The 19,949-nt window shown below is 43.5% G+C and overlaps 1 protein-coding gene across 2 annotated transcripts in view; it reads right to left on the bottom strand.

Moving 5' to 3' along the window:
* Positions 1-19,949, bottom strand: part of adarb2 (adenosine deaminase RNA specific B2 (inactive)) — a 181,830-nt gene that overhangs the window by 115,693 nt on the left and 46,188 nt on the right. The window lies entirely within an intron of this gene.

Here is a 19,949-nt window from a genome sequence, read left to right as displayed (position 1 = left end):
GCTTAGTGGCAGCAGCAATCTGCAGAGGGCACCTTCAGCAATCAACAGCGTTTGAGCACAGCTGCCATGTGAGGTGCACTATGGGTAGTGGAGGAAGCTGAACAATGTGATAAATCCGGCAGGATAAGAGAAAAGGAAGAAATTCTACTGACAATCAAAGCGCCGCAACCTATTTTGCCACACACAGGTCCGTTTGAATAAGTACTTCATTTAATAATAATTGATCGAGGAGAATTCTGGACGGTGGAGTGCGGTAGTGCACTGGCGACACACTCCCTCTCTTTCTCCCTCTCCTTCTGCCCGCTTTTCCTCCTCTCTCCAGAAATGTATTTTGTGCTTGAGTGAATTAGGTGATCATTTTTTATCTTACATGCCGCGCTGGCTTCTGGAGTTTCTAGCTCCAAGGAAATTGGAAGGGAAGAAGAAGTCGAACATTTATCGCATACCGAGGTTAATCTCCTGAAATGGTGGGATTTGGTCGGAGAGGAAGTAGAAAATCCACGCTTTGCCACTGTTATTTTTTTTTTTTCTCTCCCTCCTTCGCTCCCTCGCTCACTCCATCCTGCCTTTTCCTCACGGTGGAAGTAAAATCCTTCGAGCTGAACAGGGGTGACAAGACGGAGTAGCAATGCATAAATTAAGGCAGTGACTGTACTCATCACTCACTGTCTGATGCGCTGATAATACTGTGTTCCGTGTGATCATCTGTCATTGCTGTTGTTAATGCCTCAAATGCGAGCGTCGGCACTGTTGTGTTTTGTCTTGCAGGAGTGCGATGTCGAAATGTTATCTATGACGTGACCGCAAGACAACTAACGATTTCGACAGGAGCGCTCGCTAATTGCTGCGCTGCGGGAGAGATAAAAGCCACTTGGTGGCAAATAGAAACTGAATGCAGGAGTCTGTTTCGACTGAGCCGATGCATCGGCATTATAAAAGTAAAAGTGCTCAGTGTTGGGTGAGGATTTCACTGAACAACGCTGTTTTTTTTGGCCTGCAAAAGTTCAATCTCAAGCCATTTATGACAAGTTTAGGTCTAGTTGCACATATGCAAACTCTTTTAGGTAACACTTTCTCACCCATGTCTGCTTAAAACTTGACCTCAAAAAGGTTATTGAAGTTTGAAGTAGCAGTTTATGAATTCAAATTGGGAAAAAAAGAAAATTCAAACTGATCGTTTGCCATCAAACAAAACTCAAAAACAGCTACAAAGGGACTTTGAGGTGAGCTCGTTTTGTCAACTGGTTTGAAGTAGAGATTTAACTTTGAAACTGAAGCTTTTAGCCAACATGGATGAGAAGTCTATGAGATCAGAAAAAAAAAGACATCCACATCCTCATATTCCTGACACCGGACATCACAGATAGAAACGTAGATTTGTCATTGGGCCCTGAACTGTACGTCAACATTGCCGCCACAGTGGACCGCGTTTTTTTCCGGAAAAAAAGGAATACTACAACCCTTTACATTTCTTAACAGACTTCAAAAGGCCGTTTTTAAAATCAATTGGTTTATGATGTGGCTTTCAAAAGTGCCAGAAAAGAAAATTCTCCAGTTACTTTATTTGCTGCCAGATTCTCAAGCCAGGAGTTATGTGAGGTTTACATGAATTGAATCAGTTAATTTGGCGGAAATTAATTTGTTGTCATGAGAAATTTCCAAAAACTCATGTTTGTCAAGCATAATTTGGCTTACTTTCCTTGGTTAATAGTTGTGGAGACGTCCTTTTAGGAACATAAGTGGAGCATTATTAAAAATATAAATTGAGTGGTAGGTCTGATCAAAAGTACAAACAAACAAACAAATATGGCGGCAGTGCTGACATATCGCAGAGACAAGCTGAAGCACACTATCAGCTGATGAAGATCAAGTGATCAGACTGAGAGCTCCAGAACAGACCTTTAACAAACTTCAGGTGGGATATTTCCAGGACTTCACCAGGTCCAAAGTTTTGGGAACTTTAGTCTTCTCAAACTTTTAGATCTTCCAAAGTGATTGAATTTGTGTGACTTACAGCAAGTCTGGCTCAAGTCATTCAGGTAAAAATAATAACTTCTTTCCATAACTTTCTCTTGAGTATTGTCTGAAATTGAGCTTTAAGAATGTCTGCCGATGTGCTGATAGCAGCCACGCGCTGAATAAAAGCATGTTGAATGTCTCCTCTCGGTCTAAAAGCTGGAGTTGTTAGCCTGCCTACTCTACAAACCCTCTGAAAAGCATTTGCCATGATTGCAGGACATTCTGTCAAAATCATCGAGGGCCCTCCAGAGCTTTGTACCTGTTTGTCGGCACCTAAAAAAAAAAGCACGAGGCACCACTATGCAGCCACTTCTATCGCTACTGTACAATACTTCTTTATGTTTTTTTCTCTCCTTTGCGGAATTGAAGAGGCTCTCGCTGTAAACACTTGCTTGACAAGACGACTGCCGCTGAAGAGCCCGGAAGCCTTAGATTAAGTGGATCTCGGGAACAGATTTATACCTGCACTTTATGACATTTGCAAATGACTATCTTAGTGGTGGCAGAGTAATTCCATCCTGTCATATTTGTCTTTAGAAACTGTAACAAATTACGGCGAGTTTGCGGCAGGAGAAACTCTTCTACACCATTTTCTAGCCTCCTTCCCTCCTTCTCGCCCACCCTTTTATCCACTTTCGGGCCGCAGAGATAAGTCGCTGATGGCAAGATTGCGGGGGCCATCCATTTACAGTGTGTGGCAGATGACAGGGAGACATGTTTCATTCTGCCTCGTGCCGCGTGATGTGGTTCCCCTTCCCCTCACAGTCTATTCTCCCGCTTCCTTTTTCTCCTCCCCCCTCTGAACTCCCCCAGCTTTCACCCTTCCATCACTTTTCTCCTTCTCCACTTCTTCCCTCCATCCCTCTCTTTTGACTTTCTCCTCCCCCCCCCAACACACACACTTTCTAGAGGGGTGCCTGTCAGCATAACTCAACCCGTCAGCTCAAGGGACAGGATAGGGGTAATTGGGGTAGAAGTGTGTGTGTGTTTTGTGTGTGTATGTGTGCGCGCGTGTGTGAGACAGCACTTTCATGGCAGACACATAACTGCCATTCTCTTTTCCACTACCTGCTAATGAGGTGTGACTTGTGTCTTGTGGAGAGTTGGACAGACGATCATACCCTCCCTCCCCCGACACACACCTCCTAGTGACCCTCTCTTTTCTCTTCTTTTCCAGTCAATAGACGCCAGAGATCCATCAGTCACCCGGACAACAACCGAGGCCTGACCAGAGTGCGGCGAGGAGGGTGTCGACACATTGCACACGGCTGCATCCAACCACAAGCTAACACTCTCTGCCCAGAGTCATTCTTACATGTATCAATACTTTCTGTGAGGACAGTCATTGTTGGAACACTGGCTAACACGAGCCATAAAGCGATTTTTTATTACAAAGCGAGTTTTCTTACAAAGAACCTTCACAATATAAAGTCAAAGGCAAATGGTGTTTATCAAAAATACCTTTTTTATGTAGTATGTGTAGTTGCTGGAGTTGAACACTGCTACAGATGTAAATAGAAAATCAACGTTTTGTCCCATTTCTCATCTTCACACTGACAGACACACAGATGGATGACATCAACTAGAAAAAGGAAATTTTAAGTGCTCCCGCTGGTGCTGAAGATGCAGGCGCACCCGCTGAAAACAGCTAATTCTTTTCTTGCGGCAGCTTAACTTGAAGCACTGTAAGGAGCTGCGGCGTCAGTTTGTGTTAAACCATTGAAAAAGCTTGGTGTGTCAGTAGTTGAGGTGTCAGGTAACGTTGTAGAGCACACACAGCAGTCGGTGGAAGTTTTTGCTGAAAGTGCTGAAAGAATGTTGGATTCCAGGTGTCAGCTTTTATGTTTAATGTAAGACTAAGGGCTGGTCAGTTGATGGGTACCCTGTAATTTAAAGATCAGAAAGTTCAAATGTTAGTTGAACTGTATACAATGAGAGAACTACGAATTTGAGGTGAAGAGCCATTTTTTGGATGACAGACTCCTCTTGCAGGGAAATGCTCCAATTGGGATTCAATTTACTATGTCGCCTATCTGTAGCTGTATTTATACTCAACAGTTGATGCTGATAAGTTTATGGCTCAATCCCAAAACACCCCCTGCTCTGCCACTAAGCTCACTTCATGCACACCGGGGATTTTGAGAACCTGTTACCTATTTCAATCTAATATTATCATCATGGTCGCTTCAAGTTTACTGATGTCTCTGTGTTATATTGCTGATTTTGTGCACGTCAGTCCCAAATTTTGATGAATTCCAATGTTGCATTGACCTCTTTAACACCATATGAGGTCTGAAATTTAACTAAAGTACTGCTCCTCTGATATCAGAGCAGACTGGCAGGGTAGGAGCAGAGATTGCTAATGCTAGCCTAAAGCACTGTGAGTGCTCGGATAATGAAGCAGTGAACGTCCTTGCTTTTCCACCTCCATCGGATAAATGGCAAGTATCATTGAGATAATACCAGGATTGAAAGTTACGCAAGTGAAATCACCAGCATGTTGTCAATGTCCAGTAATGTCCGCTACTGACGTCTGCTGATGACAGATAAGGGTTCTTTGATTTCATAGGGGGCAACCAAAAACTAGGGATAGGAATAAGTAGTTATCAAAACTTTGTCAATCTTCAGCAGCTGTGGCCCAGGGGTAGAGCCAATGTCTTGTTATTGGAAGGTCACTGGTTCATTTCCCCCGGTCTGCATGTCGAAGTGTCCTTGGGGAAGATACTGAGCCCCAAACTGCTCTTGATGTGCTGGTCGGCACCTTGCATGGCAGCCACGGCCATCAGTGTATGAATGTATGAATTAATGTAAGTTGCTTTGGACAAAAGCGTCTGCTAAATGTAAATGCTATCAGGAGAGACATCAAACTATTGCTTGACTCTGATTGCGATGTTACATTAACAGTGCTTGGTTCCGATCCCATGAAGACACTTGCAATAAAGCAAAGTAGCACTGCATATCTTGTTAAATTATTAATTGGTCACACCTTGTGAAACCTTTATAATTAATTTAGGAAAACTACCGCCCCACCATCCCCCCACCCCCACCTCAGCTACCACCATGAATACAATCTAACCAGCTAAATTCATCAAGACTAACGCAGACTAACACGGGGTAGATCTAGAGTATTATATAAATGTGTGTATACATCATTGTCAGTAGTGCCCCAGTTAAGTGGAACAGGATGTTTTTTATTCTGTTGCAACTCATATTGATCATAGCTCATTAAGACCGAAAAAGCCGATGAATTGCTGTATGATGTATGTACAAGGTTACATACTTTTTGTACATTCGAGTCTATTGTCCAATTCAACTGCAGTGACCCATGCAAATAAATTACGAGCATCAGTGGTGGTGATAATGTACAATGTACATTGTACATGTTCCATATCTACCCCAAGTAATTATTCATAAAACATAATACAAGACCCTTGGAACCATATATGAATTACTGTAGTGTTTAAAGGCAGTGGTGTCTCCAGACTGAGGCACACGATTTCTATTTTTAACCCCAGCGTTTTCAGACCTGGCTGGATATACAGTATATGAATCAGACGCTGACCTGCTCTCACCCCGACGCCTCAGCCACAGCAATGAGCATTTAGCCGGTGCGCTCCCTGTTGCTCAACCTGTCAGCCACTTTAACAAACCACTTGCTTGCTGTGGTGGCTTGTACCTCTGCCGCAAGGCCGGCGGTCTCATCGCTCAACTACAAAAGTGCCTGTGTACAATATCTCCTCTCATTAAGTCAGCTATAATGTGTCCCTCAGGCGGGAGTCACACGTAATGTGAAGCCGTCTCATTAGCGCTGTCACGTCACTTTCATTTAGGAGCTATCCGACAGCATTACGCGCCTCTTTGAGCGCTCTGGCCCTCCCGGCCTAGTTCAGCATATCCAATGACTTATTCCTGCTTGGCGCTTCACATTTCCTTAACTTTCACTCATTACGGGTGTATTATAAAAACATATTCAAAGCAGAGTTCTGCCAATTTAATCTTTTGTTAAACGTGTGAGGTGGAGTCGTAATCTAATAAACCTCATTAGAAGGAAATAAGGCTTGATGAAGACGAGGGGATTTACGAGAGGCTGGCTAACCGCTCCGCTTCGGCCCTGAAAGACAATTTCTAATCAATGACCGGCCCACAACTAATTGCTAAAGTAGCTTGGACAGACATTCCCAGGGAAGCTAATAGGAATATTTTGCTGTCACTTCCTTCCATTCAACTCAACACTGAGGTTAAATGATATACATTGTGGACTGTGGAAAACGTCACTGTCAGGTCCGTCTTCAGAGCTAGTTTCTACCGCACGGATACATTACTCACAGCTGGAAAATTATTTCAAAAAGTTTGCCGTAATGCAATGTCCGTGTTGGGCTATTCTTGTCGGATAATGCGCTTATTGTTAATTAATGGGCTCCAAATTGGTTTCACTTGCCTTTAGAAACCGTAAAAATGAATTAAAACAATATGACTATAGAGCTAAAGTGATTAAAAGAGTAATATTGCACCCTCATAAGCCAAAATAACCCCCTGGCATGAATGGTAATACTAGCGTCTGCTGCAGCGCCTCTATTCATTCCGACATTTAGCTGCTCGTTTACACAGTTGTTAGCGTCTATACATACTTCAAACGCAGCGCCTGACAAAACGACTTCAAGGAAACTGCCGTGCGCTCAGACGTTTTGTCTGAGAGAGAAAGGCATGAGCGAGCAGAGAGACGCCAGATGAGAGGAAAAGTGGCCCTGAGCGGCAGGTCGGGAGCGTAAAGAGGACATTTGAGATGAAAATGGTCACCTGGGCGTCGGCGTTGGGCCGGTTATCGATTTGTGCTCATGGGCGCCCGTCACTGAGACAAACCAAGGGGGAATCCCTGGAGGTGATCGTTACCGCTGAACGCATATCAGTGGGCCCCATTAGGGAGCACGGCTGAAGCTGGACTAAAGGGAGGCAGAGGGGTAACTCGCTGTTCTCACTGATCCTACTGGAAGCAACACACAAATAAATCACTGACCGCTCCTATTAGCTGGGCATCTTTATAGATCAGACACAGTACCGTTCACTAAGGGACTGTGTAACAATCATAAAGGCCTTTTTCAGAGAGCAGGGGAGGGTTTCAAAGATTTACTCTGCCCAAATTCAGATTTCAGCCTTTAATTTGAACAAAAAAGTAGTCACAAATGATGGCAAATAGCCAGTAGGAACTATATGTCAGTTATGAGAATATTATGCATGGATCTTTTTGGATATAAGCGATTGTATTAGTATCGTACAGTTTTTATCTGTGTCCTAAACTTGAATTAAAAAAACACGTATTTATACATTAGAGACGCAATGATAACTCTACTGAAAGGGTTGTTAGGGTTTTTGTGTTTGTTATTTATGAGAGTTTTTGTGTTTTGGTCTGTTGGATGGACAAAAGAAGCTATTTAAAGTTGTTCGCTGTGAGCATTTTTTAGACATTTTTTAGTGATAAACATTGTTAGATGAATCGATAATAAAGACAATCGTTAGTTGCATTTCTAATATACATAAAGTTTCAGGTCTTCTAAGTCAAGTTGAGCCTGCTACTTTGTGTCTCTGTGGTCTAAAATAGAGAGAGGCTGGATGAATCATAATTTTTGAGAGAATGTTCGCCATACTCAAAATGAGTTTAATGTTTCTCTGACATATCTGAATTTTTCTGTTGTGTTTTGCGAATATTTTTGGTCCCCAAAAATAATACGACACATTTCATTTGACTTTTATTGCATAGCTACACAGCTACTCTTTAATATTTCTCAACAATTTAAAAACGATTATATCAGGGCGAAACAATTCATCAATATGTAAGCGTGATTGCAAAATGGCCCTACAGAAAAATGCTTGCTCTATACAGACCCTATCATCTTTTCTACATGTATATGTTTTTAACTCCAATTTTGTGGCATATCGTTCATCCCTAGATTATCCTGTATAAAACATCTCCTCACCCTCGGAATTTTCACACAGCTTTACCCAGACCCACTGAGTTAACACATACAGAATCTGTATTATTTTCATTATTCTGTGTGTGCGTGTGTCTTTAGTGACCATCTTTCTTCCAAAAATATAAACACCACGGAACATTTGTAATCTTTGGAGTACAAGTCTCCTGGGCTCTTTCCAAACACATTATGTGCAGTTCACTTAACTTTGATTGACAACAAGCCAGGCAAACATTCATAGGGAACAGCAGGCTGCGTGTGATACTGCTGACTACACAAACCCGCCGTTTAAGTCCTGCTCTCGCTCGCCAAGCTGGGCACTTTTTCAGCTACTTTTGTCCTTTCAGCTCTCCTTCGCTCCCCGTCTTCCTCCCTTTTCTCTCTCCCTCTCTCTCCCTCAATCTCTGTCGTCCTACCTCATTTGATCCCACCCTCTATCCTTCTTCCTCCCCCCCTCCCCCGTCTTCCTTCCTTCCTTCCTTCCTTCCGTCCCCCTCTCCCTGTCCAAAGCAGAGACAAATTAAACAAGTCTCCCCGTAATGGTGGAAACATAAGCCTCTGGCAGTGCTCTATTAGCCGGGGCTGCTTATTTGTTAACAGACTGGATTAATGTGCTGTACTTGGTATGGGAGGCCACCTGCTCAGGCACTGAAGGGTATTCACAGGCTCACCGGCCCGCTCACTAATCTGCCTCCAAGGATGATTGTAGGTTTCCGTGGCATGATAAGGCAAGCTTCCCCCTTTTCCTCCCTACCTCCTGGAACATCAGTAAATGGTTAATTTCGTCACTTCAGGGACTCTTGACCCCGGCGCCCCACCGGGGCTGCCCAGACTCCTCTGGTCTGGCAGGTCGACCCGCATGCTGATGGAACAGATGTGTCAGCGGAGACTCGCTCCTCAACACTGAACTACACCAAGCACTGTTAACATCCAAAGAGGATATGGATATGTACAAAATGGGCTGTTCACTTTGGATACCAATTTGTCTAATTCTTCGAAGTAGAAGACTTCATGGGTCCACTGGGTTCCTTGTGGTGAAGGGATTGTCCAAACCTAGCAAGACCACTATAATGATAATGATGTGAGCAGCCATGGCCAGGCTCAAGAGGTCGTGGGGATGAAAATGTGCTTTGGAAAAACAGAAATCTTCCAAAAACTGTGTACAACATTTATGACTATTGCTTAGCACTTGACAAACTGAACTAAGTCCTGGGTTTTTACATTACCCTCCATCTGTGTCTGTTGTTGGTGGATTGGTTGGTCAGAAGGATTAAACAAAACTATGAAACAGACTTCCATGAAACTTGGATGGAGGAAGTCTCTCGGCCCAGAACAGACCCCATTAACTTTCGATGTGGATCTGGATTCAGGATCTTTTTTCTCACTTTTGTTTAACATTGTGCGATAGGCTGTTTTTCAACATTTGTATTCATTTGTCAGGGAAGAATGCATAGACTCTGATAAATAAATCAGATTAATGATTTTGGGCCTGGTTTCTATCTTTGAGTAAAAAAGGCGACTGTTGGGTGTTTGGTCTGGGTATGCGTTTTACTTAGTGTCATTCTAGTTTCTCCTTGGATTTTACTTGATGCATAGCCGAATATGGGGCCCCTGGGGGCAAAAAGCTGCACTGACCCTACTACCATCTGTTCAATGTATCCTGTAAATACCAAGTCATAAAATACAAGTAGTCCTGTTCTGGAATAATGCTCAATTTGTGTCAGGCTGTGGTAGTTTCGTTGGACACAAATGTATTAGAAGTATGCATAATAATCACAAACAGATCTGTTAAAACTAGATTTTGACAGAGGCATGGCTACAGAATTAGCTAATACTAATACTTAGTTCATCTCTGTACTTAAGAGCTGCTGATTCCAAAACAAATTTGCAATTAATGACACTATCCAAACCAGTTGACATGCAATGAACCTTGGGATTATAGGACAGGACAAGTGGCTGCATTTCACAGGCTTATGTCAGGGCACTCGCTTTAAGCATTTCTTGTCTCATTGTATAGAGAAACTGGATCTTTCCCTGTGCATCAGATTGTTTTTCTTCATAAACCAGCAACAAGACACAAGCTTCTTTTGAACATCAAATATAAAGGCTTTCATGAATCGCTCTTGTATTCCCTAAATCAGAGAAAGAGATGAGCAAAGCAGCTATTCATTACAGACGAGGTTGGACTTGAAGGCTGATAAAACTCACTCAGAGCACATAATAGAACAACAACGCGTGTGACAGTCGGACTGTATCAAAATATGAGATTTTCAGCAGGCAGCGGCTGAGTGCTGAGCTGAGTGCAGAGAAACAAAACTGATTTCCAGCAATTTGTCAATGGATTGATCACATTTAAATGATTTTAAATGATTACCACACAGTGTTCGGCGCATGCACTGACTTTCAATGTGATGAATTACCTGTGCTTCAAAACAACTTGTCCAGAATAAAACACATTTAATTGTCTGTCTGAACTTTACAAAAATGAGTAAACACTGTGCTGTATTGACAGTCTACGCAGCTGCAGGATAATAAGATCAAATTAAGTCTTAAGGCAGGGTTTATAGTCGTGATACAATCGATGGTGTCCACGGCAACCTTGTGAAAATGTAGTTTGCGTGTATCTACTGTATCGCACAGCATGTTAACAAAGTGAGGCAGCCGGCTTGAATGGCAGGGAGCCCTGAGGGTTTGCAGTCTGCGGGAGGTGCTGATGGCTTGAGGTTTGGGCCCCTTTGCAACACACACATAGGCACACACAAACAGAGGCGATGTCATGCTCTGTCAGGCACCCCAGGGCTGTGCTGCTTGTACTGTGTCAGGGAAGAGAAATGATCTGTGAATCCTGGGGGAGCAGTCAACTAATGTGCACTGAGCTCTGTGTCCCTGTACAACCTGGATAAGTGACATAAAAGGTTCCCTTCCTCTGTATCCTTCCAGACACTCTTCATTGTCCAATGAAATCAGAGTGTGATGTTTATTTTGGCAGAAAAACCCCTAAAAAATTGTTGGATGGTGAAAGTATGACTGTGATGTTAATGTGCTGAAGCTGTCATGATGGGAGTTTTTAAGACATCACTATGTCTAAAAGTCACTTTTGTAAATGATCACTTGCAACATTTGTCTAATTATACCTTGGCAAGTGTAACTAGGCACAGCAGACCTAGACCAGATACTCTGCATCTCCAGAGTTTGGAAGGCAGTGTCATTGTTTTGAGGCAAACCAAGAACACAAAGCAAAAAGAAAGGATTACATGGTGTTATGGAACACCATGTTTGTCTGATTTTGTGGCTGGTTCCAAAGCTAAGCTGCACATGGATGACATACCTAGACTGGGCTTGCAACAGTAGTTGGTGTTACTAGTGTTCACAGTGTACCACATTGCGTGCTAGTTTGTTTGTTTGTAGTCTAAAAAGAGAGAGGCTGGAATAATCATGACTTTACTACATTACCTGCCCATTGACATTTTGTTTGACACTTCAATACAAAACTGAAGGTGTCACAGGTGTCAGGAGTCTTGCATCACGTTATGATAGGAGGGAGAGTTGACTGTCAGGACGATGGCAGAGGATTCGTTGTCAGCACTTTGATACGGACTGAGTCAATGAGGAAATAAAACAGCGTGTCTGGTTCCAGGGGGAGGAGAGGGAAGCTCAGGGACCTGATCTGTTCACTGTAGTCTGGACTGCTCACATGCGCCAACTGGTGACTGTTGTTGCACACTGCAGCTAAGAAACATCTGCTGACATCTGACTGTAGAAAGCTTCTCCCAAACATTTAAAACTGATCCGCTGTCACCAAATGTGAAGGTGATGATTGTTTTGCTCTGTAGAAACATTTTCGAGAAAATGCATAACACATTGGATTTCCTGGAACTAGTCTAGCTACTTCAAAATAAAAGTCAACTCATGCTACGCCAATTAAATACTTTCTAATGTGCAGCAGGAAATGTTGAATTTTCATTTACATGGTGTTCTACAGACAATGAACATCAAAAACCTGGGCTACATCAATAGCTACTTATTTTGTGGCTGTGTTAAAAGCACCCTCCTCAGGACAGGGACATTCACTGTTGAGTTTTACCAACCCCGGCCCAGGTGTTTCCGAAGTAATATCTCCACACTTTGTTTAAACACTGTAAAAATTCCGTCTGAACCCACTATCAATCTGCTGCAGTTGAAAACAACAGGCTTGTTTGTATTTCTCTAAACAAAATCACAATATTCTTGGAGGGCGCCCAGGGTGTTACAATACTGCCCTTTCAAATATGTTCGAATGTTTCGTTTGAACATTTGGAACATGGGGAGGCGAGCCCTGGCATTAAAAATACTGAATCCTTGTAAAAGAACCAAGTGGCCCTGCCTTAGTGCTCAATCCAAGTATTTGTCAAAACATGCCATTCTCAGTGAGTAGGCTGCAAGCTCAGAGGTTGTCATTTCTGGTAGCGACCGGGACTTTGAATGGTACCATGCAGAAAGCTGTAGGATGCTGACTAAGTCCTGAATAGCCAATGGCAGTTTTATACCAAACTATTTTGAGCAAGTCACACCATCGTGTCTGTAACTATTAGCTGTATATTTTAGACCCTCTGAGAGTCTCATTTCAAAACAAGTGGAACACAAAGTTTTCAAGCAACTCTTGGAGTTGCAGATGATTGGCTAGGTAGCTAGGATAGAATATGCTATGTTTTGCTATACTATGTGTTATTTCAATCGGAATAATTTACGGTTGCCAGTGAGAATTGAGAAGCCTGAGTTTGTCAACCCTGCGCGGGACCAATCATTCCAGATATCACTAGTCTAGTAGTAGATCTGCCACTGTTATCATCGGTGGTTATAAACAGTAACTATGGAGGCAGAGTTAAGCAAACAACCAATTATAGCACAGAAAGAACTCTGTAGAGATAGAGACTTGGCTTTTCACAACACAAGCCAAACATCTTTAACATTTAACATTGACCAAACAATCATTTGTTCCCTCTAAATATGAAATGAAGCCTTTTTTCATGCCTCAATTAATTTGTGAGCAGGGAGGAACAGAGACCGAGAGCAGAAGGAGGCAGGAGGAGAGAAGGAGAAATGAAAGCATCACAGAGAAACGAGTGGAAGAGATGAATATGATGAGAGCGAGCGAGGGAGATATAGATGGGCGCCACCACTCGCTGTGTAGTCGGGTGACAAAGCGCCCCGCCCGAGGCTACAGCCGTCATAAAAGCAGTAATAGAGTGAACACACATTTTCATTAGCTATTGATTCATTTCCAATTCTCCATTAATTTCGGGGGGCCATCACCGCACAGTGGCCTTTCTCCTCCCCAGGCTACGTTCCTCAGCTCCGCCTGACATAACCGTGGTAATTACTGCGCTCCCGCCCCGCAAGCTGTTCACAGTCTCATACAGCAGTAAAAATTGAATGAGTATTCTGGAGGAAAAAAGGCAGTCGAAGGGAGGAGAAGGAAGAAAAACACTGAGTGAAAGGGAGAAATCAAAAAGACAGCAAGGCTATCACCTACAGGCGGGCGGTTTCACAAAACAGAATCGCTATGGGCCTGAACAATTGCCATTGTGCTATTTCAGCCTTAATTGTCAAAGTGCTTGATCCGTTCAAAGCGCCGGGTGTGCGCTGCAGCTGTGGCGGCTACAGTAGGAGCAAACTTTTTCCTCAGAAAGTGAGGAGAGTCGTGACAACAAGCACCAGTGGCTGAGTGAATGATCCGACACTAAACGAGACCAACCTTGAGGATAATGCTCAAGTCAGAAAGCGTGAGCTAACTGTGCATTATGCTCTCCTTGGAGACGGTGATACATCCCCCATCCACTGTATACTTTATGGGTGTATAATTCCCAGCGGCTGACAAACACACCAGGATGCATGTGATGTATGACAACACGCGGCCGACCTGTGCTTCAGACTGCGGGGAGGTTTATGTCTGGGAGATTGCGCACACAGGCCTCTTGGCCTGTTAGCGAGAGGTCAGTGACTGACTCAAGTGTCAGGCGTGATGAAACACATGCAATGAAATGTGTACAGTACACACACATAAAAGAAATAAAAAGAACACACTGGAAACAAAGCACAGGGGAGAGGCTTACCTGACGGTGATAACATCAGGAAAGGCGTGAAAAAAGACAGAAAAAAAGAAGTAATAAGTATTTTTGGTATGATAAGCCGTACGTATACGTCATGTCATTCATTAAATATCGCAAGAAGGCATTTAAATCATCTGATATTCACCCAACTGGAAAACACAAATTTCTCTTTTTCTCCCCTTTTTGCTCTTTAGAAAGAAATCATAAAACCATGCAGACCAGAAATCCACATATAACGGGAGACACATGTTGGGTAAGTGAGGGAAATTACTATTCTGCCATAACCTGTGCTGGAAAGCACCACTGTTCATTGCAGTGGAGGCTGCCCAGCAGTGTGGAGGGAAAAATGAACTCCACCAGGTTCATCTATCACATCAGCTGCCTCTCCTATGCTCCACAAAAATGAAAAAAGGGGGGAAACAAATGGCAAAGCAAATCAATTACACGAAAAAGAATCATGTCACCTGTCAAATATACACTCTGTTCTTCGTCGCCGTTTTCCTTTCCTTTTTTTTTTTTCCTCCAACGGCTCACATTTTCGAAATTGAATTTTGAAAACCTTATACATTATTAACACCCTTCATGCTTCATCAATTTAGCCAGGTAGATTCTTATTTTTTTCCGCTCCCTTCCTCTTCTGTTTCGATGGGACAAAACCTAATAAACACAGCGTTCGTTCATGGCGTCGATGCTCCTGACTAATCCGACACGTTAAGAGGCCAATGCCACACATGAAATTCATCTGGGAGTCCCTTCAAACTCACAATGGGATGGGGTGGGGGGTTCAGAACAAGAGGAAGAGAGAAAAATCAAGCATCGACCACACTTTCCATTTAAGTCACTCAAAAAAAGAACCCCATGATGTGGGCTTAAGAGGTCAGACAGACAGCAATAGTGTGGCCAACTGGGGGAAAAAAATACACATGAAGAGTTTTCATATCCGCTCAGATTAAGGGTACTTGGAAGGACGGGTGAAATAACGATGGCGTTGTCAAGGAAACAAGTGCCACGGCGACACCTTAATCTGTAGAAATATAATTGGAAAAGGAGTGATAAACATCTTCCTATCAGAGTGTGTGATGTACTGAACGGTATTCGTAAGGAAGCCGCCCGAGCACTCATTACTGGAGTTATTGTAAGAATAGCACTAATGAATGGAGAGACGTCCTCAGGGGCTAAAAGAAGGATCTAGAAACAGCCTCACAGCGCTTTCTTGCAGGATACGACAATGCTCCAAAGGGCTTGTTGCACATTGCCGCATGCAAATGTGATGAGCAGCGGTGGAAGCGGCACTTGTCGAGAAAATTACTCTGGATTACTCCACCAAACAAATATTGAATCTTGCGAGCGTACAGGTGCAAGCCGCACATGCTGCTTCGCTTCCCTCTTCGGCTGCACGCTCTCAGTTTGAATCCACAGCACAAGCAAGTCACACCGTGGGGCACAGTATCATTAGCGTCTCAACCTCCACAGATGAAAAAAAGAAGTCATAAAGAACTCCGTGCAAAATGACATGCAAATAAGGAAGAACTCAAGAAATCTTTGCCATCTCTCACCAATTATCTTGTTAATTACAAGCCATTGTGAAGGGCTCCCACTGTCGACGGGCTCTCTGATTATACAGTGCATTTGTCCCCACTTTCCACAGCCTAATCAGTAATTACTACCTGCAGCTGCAGCTCAGTACAGAACAGGCTCGGCCATCTTGGGACAACAGGGAACACTGGGCAATTTGAGCGATTCTGGGCCTGTCAGCGGCGTACATATTTAGTTCGCTCAGTAGGAGTGTGTTGCGGGGAAGTCAGGTCTTCTGGGAGTTCACACAGTTGCCCGTGAGTCACTCAGCAGTTCTCACTTTCACAGCTTCCCTTAACGGTGCCACGTGTAGCATTTTAACCATATTACTGTTGTTAACTTGGCAGCTGAGCACTGTAACAAAATGAGACCATCTCCAAGACAACTAGTAGCCTTTATTTGTTTCTAAGTTCTTGCATTGGAGAAGGCAAGGAAACTTGAAGCTGAAACTGTTCTTTGACGAGTTAGTAACATATGTTGTATCGTTATTTCAACGGCCATGTAATGAGAAACAAAGAAATGGAGGGCATTTCTCTCTGAGGGCATTAGCATGTCGCCTACAGTGCTCCATAACTCTTATCGAATAAGCTGAAAAGATCATGTATCGGTATTAACTTCACAAACTGAGTGCTGGCTTCAGGCCCAGAGGCTGCAAGAGAGTCCCCAAGAAATGCTGCACAAGAAAGCTTTTATATACTATATATATTATGTCTGTAATATTAGAAAGTATCAAAATAACAGAAAGGAGTAAACATTATGAAGAAAGGAAGAAATCATCTTTAAAATAAATTTGATGCAGCGGTAACTGAAGTTTGGCGTTTCCAATTCTGGTGGAGCCGTTTCATTGGCGCAGCAAGGAGTGAAACAACAACATTAGGGGAGCCCATAAGGCAGTATTTAGTTGCCATCTTCATGCCTATATCCCCTAGGGACAATGTCAATCTAACAATCTACTTTAATTTGTGGTCATTTGGGCCGATGAAGAGCACCAGCTACACACCTGGAGGATGGAGCAGTTGGATTGGAAGAGTGGTGTTTTCCTCTTAATCTATCGCGGTTCCTAACTCCTAAAGCGACTACTAGACTCTATTAAAACCAGGTACAATTATCTGACCATCCAGCCCATGTAACACATTTCCTAGGGAGAAACCTTAAGGCTTCTCCTCCATTCTGTTCCAGGCTTCGGGGGTCACGACCCGCACCCACCCACCAGCACCTAGAGAGAAACTGGAAAGCAATGCATATCAATGGGGCTGCTCTATTAAAGAAGGTGGTGGGGGAGAGGATAACCAGGCAGAGGGATGGTTTCTATTTGACTGCCATCAAGGTCAGGGAGGGTTGAGGAGGGCATTAGGTATGATGACACAGACCAGCTGGCTCCACTGGTATGACTTATGGGTAAAAAGAGTCTGGCCTTCGTCTTTCTCTTCCTCATTTTTCCCCAACAGAAGACAACGCGGAGATGCACCAATTAATGGCTGGCCTGTGAAATACGGTGCTACAGCTTCAGTTTCAAGTACACCACGGGGCTTATTTATGATCTCCACTTGGTCACTTGTCATTTGGCAGGGGTAGTATTATGACTCTGTGACATGCTAATGAAAGCCAAGGCGTCTTATCACACCAGTAAACCTAAGAGTCAGAGCTCTTCAGCGGCCAGTAAATACACAGAATATTGTCTCGTTGGTATTGGCGCAGGGGCAGCGGTGCGTTAGACTGCTTCGCCGCGCGCCCTCCTCGTATGCGGCTATGAATAAGTGTGCCGTGTGTGTGTGTGTGTGTGTGTGTGCTCATGTGGCTAGTCAAACAGGAAACAACCCGGCGACCTTCAGGGGTCAGGGCTCCACCGTCAGCCTATTAATCACAGCCGCGTCTCGCTCCTCCTGCTGCCACGAAGGCAGACTGGCAGGGCTCACTGTGTTTAGCGCCGATGTCTGAGTGTCAGGTTAGACATCCGACATTCAGGCTCACTGCCCGCATGTCCGCTCCATCAAAGAACAAATCCCCAAACAGGCAATCAAATGAAACATCGTTAGTAGCCTATTATTAGCCCAGAATTATAGCTGATCAGTGGACATAGAGCATACTGAATGTATCATGTGATTCAGACAGCTATCTGATACCACACACCTCTTGTAACCAGGAAGCAATATGTACATATGCAACTTTTGGAAGTATTCATGTTATGATTTGGCAGTTGAATTGACAATACGACTCTTGTCTGACTCAGTCCGTTCATTAAAGTATTGAATGTATTTATGGTAGTTAGTAGTTTTGTTAGCCAGCTATGTAATCGCAACGTCTGGTGAAAGACTGTCCTAAAGAGGGGTGAAGCGAAAGGTGACCTCCTGAGAATATTAATAGTTTTGCACTTGTTTGTGCATTGAAAAAGTGACAGAAGCCGTCGTGTGAAGACGGCTGGCTCCTACATACAGTGTGCTCTTGACACACCTGGTCAATTGCTGCATAAAGTGGCAATGATTGTCAGGTCTCAACAACAGGAAAGGGCTGAAGATAGGGGGTTTTACACACTTTGATGACTTGACGAGTACTTAGTAGGAAGCACCATGACAATCTTTCGGGTATAATTATACTTGTCCAATAGAGCTGTGATGAATAGCTGATTACAGATCGAAAGAAATTCAGTTACTAACTACTGTCATGATCATTTTTCAAAATGTCAAAACTTTGCTGGTTCAAGCTCCTGAAACTTGAGGATCTGCTGCTTTTCTTTTTTTTCATTTCATTCATTTATGATAGTTAGACAAGAGTCTTTGCATTTTGAGCGTTGGCTGCACAAAAGAATCGATTTAAAGATGTCACTTTTTCGCGATGGGAAATTTGATGACGATTTTTCACATTCTTTTGAGATTTGACAGACTAATCAATCAATCATGAAAATCGTCAACAGATATCTGCTGGTGAACGTGCAGAGAGCAGACTCGTCCTGTCTGCTGCTTTGTCTGGTGATTTGTTCATGTGATGACGTAGAGAGGATGGAGGGGATTTCTAACTGCAAGATGGACAGGAAGCTAAAAATGAGTGGTTTTAGGTTTTTAACTACTGCCTTCTGAGAGAAAATGTGCGTTGTTACCCCTGTCCTCGATTGATTATTTCTCCTCCCTGTATGATGGCTGGAGCGTGGCTGTTTGGAACAGCTTTAAACACTTTTGCTATCCTGCGTGGTCAGACCACACTTCAAAGTAGTTCCTTATTAGCATGATTTTAGCCTAACCAGATCAGCACCTTGCATGGGCAAACATGACCTTATTTTAAAGATGGCTAACGGAGACACATATAAGTGGCTATGATCTATCGTGCAAGGTTGCCGCAGTAAGTGCGGTAGCGGATTTACATGTGCTTCACATATGTGGCGCCCCCTGTTGACATTACACTGGAACATGTGCTGCTACAGCATAGTTTGGGGCATCACTCTCACGGTTGGTTGGGACACTTTGAAGGGCTACCATTGTAAATAAAACAGTATTAACACTGCATCTGGGTTTTGAATTTGAAGTTGGAGACTTTGGACCCAGTTTGGTCTCATGTGGTTGGTGCAGAAGGGATGCACATGGTGTTTTACACTCTGATCACCAAGGTGATTGGCGGAGGAGGAAAACATCCACGTTTCAGCCAAGAACAGCACATCACACAGACGCACAACAAGCTTCGAGTCTGAATTATTTTTAATACACCGTTGTGTTTGATGCATTTCTCCTGCGACCTCAGGACATTTCTTTCTGCCACGTGTAAATAAATCATAAGCTTAGTTAAGGAGTTATTACATGTGAGAGTGCTTGATGACTAAGGTGCTTACTCACCTCCTGCTGCCAGCAAGGCATGAAAAATGTTATTATTCAAGCAGAACAAGTCCCTGCCTTCTGTCCATTTCATTACAGCGTTTCTACTCTTTTGGTTGATGCAGTGCTTTGTCTTTTTGTCCTGATTATCAAACCATACCTCTCGCAGGACTGTTGATCGTGATGCTAGCTGAGCTATATTCTTGATCATGCTACGCCAAAAGACAAACCTCCTTTGGTGCCCCGACAAAAGCTTGATGCTGAAACGCGTCTAACATGACAACCTGACAACAAAGGTATCTTAACCGTTTGAAAAGGGAATGCCTCGGAGTGTTCCTGTGATTTTAATGGCTCTAGAACGTCTCAAAAATGCATGCTGTGTTGGAGGATGGAAGGCTGAGAGGAGATGGACGGATGAATGGAGGGGAATGACAAAGGGGAGGGAGATCACTCCTGCAGCCCTGATGGGTGTGCAGGTAAAGGAAATGGGGGGATGGGGC

Source organism: Sparus aurata, chromosome 19 (genome assembly GCF_900880675.1).
Source record: "Sparus aurata chromosome 19, fSpaAur1.1, whole genome shotgun sequence".
Lineage (NCBI taxonomy): Eukaryota > Metazoa > Chordata > Actinopteri > Spariformes > Sparidae > Sparus > Sparus aurata.
This window is presented reverse-complemented; position numbering and strand designations above follow the sequence as displayed.